Genomic DNA, 4,704 nt, shown 5'->3' with positions numbered 1-4,704 from the left:
CTGAAAAAAAATTTACAAATATTAAAACCTTTTAAAAATTACTGTATTAATACAGGACTCACGCTACCAGACAACTAGAGGGAAGAATTTGCTCTCCCGACCGTCACTTTGCTTTTCCCGACCCTCAAAAGCGAAAAACAAGTAATGTACAATGTATATGAATTGTTTCAAAACATTGATTGAAGTTGTTAACTCTGAGACTATAATACTAATATCAATATATTATGACCCAGCTTAACTTTGTATATATATACCGGTATATCTTTTGACGAGAAACACTGAATTTCATACACAAGATTATTAGATAGTTTATAATTAAATTGTAATTGATATTCTTTACTCTTTTTTTTTTAAATATCTTTTTAGTGCTAAATATTTAGTTGGTAGTTTCTAACAATAGTTTAAACTTAATCCACTTTGAATTTGAACTGTTACTTTAATTGTATACTAAGATATGAATTGAACAATATAAAAAGAACATTATTTTCATATGACCCTTTATACTCTAGTGAAATCCAAACATTGCAGTGCATGTTCGTGAAGGAGCACTTTTCTTTAAAATCTCACCAATATATATCATTTTTATTTACTGTCTCAGGCAACAAATTAAAGTTTAATTGCGTGACAGAATCTTGAATAATCACAGGTTTTATCTTTTTCTGAACCAAATCCAGAATACACTCTGACATGCAGGTGGATTTTTTTTTATGGATTTTAATGTATGAAAAACTTTATCACTTGATTTTGATCATTTCTTTAATCTAATATGAACTAAACTAATTAAGTCAGAAGATATAGGATTTGTTTTCTACTCTAAACATGCTAAAATGCTATTATTTATATTTTTTTGTTTATTCATTAAAAAACAAGAATGTTATCTTAGTACACAGATGACCTACTCGCACTATCTTTTTCTTTGTTCAGTGGACCTTGAAATTAAGAAAACATCTCTTATTTGGCATTAAAATTACCGGTAGAAAGATCATATGATAGGGAACATGTGTACTAAGTATCAACATGTTCAGACTTAAACTTCATAACTACCTTGACCAAAAACTTTAACCTGATGCGTGAAGTGGGACCGACGGAAGAACAGAAGAATGAAAGGACACACAGACCAGAAAACATAATGCTCATAAATGGGACATAATGATAAATGGGGCATAAAAAGGAACTCCAGATTTACATATCAATACTTTCAGATTATTTTTTTCCTTATCTTTAAACTTAACTTATGCTGTTCTCAAATTCTGATGGATGAGATTCAGTTAAATCAATTTTTGACTATGTGGTATATATATACATGTACTACTGTTGCTTACTGTTGCTTTATAAGATAAGACAACTTTATTAGCACTAACGCATTAACAATAAATGGTATAGGCAACAAATTACAGACAAACTACAATAACATATGTACTAGTGACAGTGCATAATTACTGAGACTACTATACTGTTATTGTAATCTCAGATAATTATGAGAAAAATATATATTAAAAAAAGAGAAGCATATAAATTATTACACTAACAGAAATAAAGCACCTTTCTCACCAACAAGCATTCATTCAAATAGTTCAATATTGTTGGGGAATTACTATTTAGATTTGATATAAGCAAGTTCTATGGGTTTTTTTAAAGTTGCTTTGTATATTTTTAAATTCTAGATTTTTCAAATGTCTCTAAAGTACATTTCGAATGTTTAGATTCACATTTGTACTATCATTATCATTTCTACAGGTTAAATGAATGACAGAGTAAAACTGGTAATTCCAATAGGTTTTTACGTACTCCATGCTATTTTTATAGACTAATAATCAATAAGAATAAACCTTTCTTAAAAATTGATAAGGACAAATCAGAGCAAGTTTAAAAGTTTAAATGGTTATACAAATTTAAATTCACTCTTGCATGTTTCTTACTGAGATTTACATAGATAAGTATAGATAGTTTTGGAATATGCATAGGTATATACATGTTTGTGTGTGTGTTGTATAATTATATATTTTGTTCTAAATTTAGCTAAATTGAATAACAAACGTCCTCATTCTGCTTTCGTGTTTCTTTCACACTAGTATCGATTCGTAAAAGCATAAATGTGCAGACATTTAACTAAGATGGACCCATGCGTGCTAAAATGTATACGAGTAGAGCCCTATGGAGCGATAAACTCTAGTGACAATGCCCTGACATCGCACAAGCCTCGAGGTCGTTGACATCTTTCGAGATTTTCCGCGTTTCATTGATTGAGTAGCTAATGTATTTGCTTTGAAACATTCGAATTTTTAAATGAAGCCTTTTTTATTTACCTTAAACGACGTGTGTGGCGCATTATCTGTGTCTATACTGCCACATGAGCACAAATTTACAGCGTTCTAGAATGGCGTCCGTTCCGATCGTATAAATAGACCATGGAATTTTTAAACTATAAATAGTCACGGTAGATCTTTTCACCAACGAACACCATCGCATACCGCCGACCACCACCAAACACAAAAAAAAGTTTAATCTATTATTATAATAAATGTGACCTACATATAATATTTATCAAATTTATAAATTTAATCATTCTGTGAAAGAGGGATGAAAGATACAAGAGGGAAGTCAAACTCATAAATCGAAAATAAACAACGCCCAACGCTAACCAGATGCTCCGCAGGGCGCAGCTTTATACGACCGCAGAGGTTGAACCCTGAACGGTTGAAAAGTATGGACACAGCATTCAAGCTGGATTCAGCTCTCAATTTGGATTGTGATTAAATAGTTGACACAGCATAGGTTTCTGTCACAGAATGAATGTGGTCTAATGAATTTAAAAAAAAAATGCCTTTGAGCAATTCACTATGCTGTTGAATAAAGATCCTCTCCAAAAAATATTTGAAGAAATTTTATTTTTATTTATGAAATCTGAAATGAGAAAAACTTTCCCTTATTCCAAAACTGATCTCAATTCAAATTTCTAATGGAGTTTGCAACAATAACTGCTCATTTAAATACATCATAAAATATTAAAATGTAGAAAAAAAGTGCTTGTTATCACTAAATGGTAAAGATTGTTTTAATTTATCAGTTGGTAGTAATGGTGAAAACACATTGATAATTGTATAAAACAATGATTTAAGTTGATTCAACTACTATTCTGGACAAAGAAAGATAACTCAAATTTACAAAGAATATTGAAAATATCTTGCTATTGCACAAATATCTATTCTGGACAAAGAAAGATAACTCCAATTGAAAATTGATTGCCATTGCACAATATTGTGAAATTAGATATTTCTTGCTATTGCGCAGTACTGTCAATTGAAGATTTCTTGCTATTGGAAAATACTGTGCAATTGAAAATTCTTGCTATTGCACAATACTGTACAATTGAAGATTTCTTGCTACTGCTAAATGCTGTGCAATTGAAAATTTCTGCTATTGCACAATACTTAATAATTTTGAATCCTGATTTGGACCAACTTGAAAACTTTGCCCATAATCAAAAATCTAAGTACATGTTTAGATATGTACAGCATATCAAAGAAGCCCATAAATCTAATTGTTGTTAAAATCAAACTTAGTTTAATTATGGACACTTTGGACCTTAATGAAAACCAATTTGAAAACGTGACCAAAAATTAAGAATCTACTAACACAGTTAGATTTGGCATATCAAAGAACCCCAATTATTCAATTTTTGATGAAATCAAACAAAGTTTAATTTTGGACCCCGATTTGGACCAACTTGAAAACTGGGCCAATAATAAAAAATCTAAGTACATTTTTATATTCAGCATATCAAAGAATCCCAAAGATTCAATTTTTGTTTAAAAAATCAAACTAAGTTTAATTTTGGACCCTTTGGACCTTAATGTAGACCAATTTGAAAACGGGACCAAAAATTAAAAATCTACATACACAGTTAGATTCGGCATATCAAAGAACCCCAATAATTCAATTTTTGATGAAATCAAACAAAGTTTAATTTAGACCCTTTGGGCCCCTTATTCCCAAACTGTTGGGACCAAAACTTCCAAAATTGATCCCAACCTTCCTTTTGTGTTCATAAACCTTGTGTTTAAATTTCATTGAATTCTATTCACTTATACTAAAGTTATTGTGCAAAAACCAAGAATAATGCTTATTTTGGCCCTTTTTTGGACCCTTATTCCTAAACAGTTAAAACAAAAACTCCCAAAATCCATCACAACCTTCCTTTTGTGGTCATAAACCTTGTGTCAAAATTTCATAGATTTCTATTTACTTAAACTAAAGTTATAGTGCGAAAACCAAGAAAAATGCTTATTTGGGCCCTTTTTGGTCCCTTATTCCTCAAATATTGGGACCAAAACTCCCAAAATCAATCCCAGCCTTCCTTTTGTGGTCATAAACCTTGTGTTATAACTTCATAGATTTCTATTACCTCTTACTAAAGTTAGAGTGCGAAAACTAAAAGTATTCGGACGACGACGACGACGACGCCAACGTCATAGCAATATACGACGAAAAAAAAATCAAATTTTGTGGTCGTATAAAAATGAATCAGATGCTCCGCGAGGCGCAGCTTTATACGACCGCAGAGGTCGAACCCTGAACGGTTGGGGCTAGTATGGACACAACATTCAAAACTGGATACAGCTTTGAATTTGAATTGTGATTACTAAGTTAAATAGTTGACACAGCATATGTTTCTGACACAGAATGAATGTGGTCTAATGAAGT

This window comes from Mytilus trossulus, chromosome 3, assembly GCF_036588685.1.
Source record: "Mytilus trossulus isolate FHL-02 chromosome 3, PNRI_Mtr1.1.1.hap1, whole genome shotgun sequence".
NCBI classification, from domain to species: domain Eukaryota; kingdom Metazoa; phylum Mollusca; class Bivalvia; order Mytilida; family Mytilidae; genus Mytilus; species Mytilus trossulus.
Note: the sequence above shows the minus strand (reverse complement) of the source record.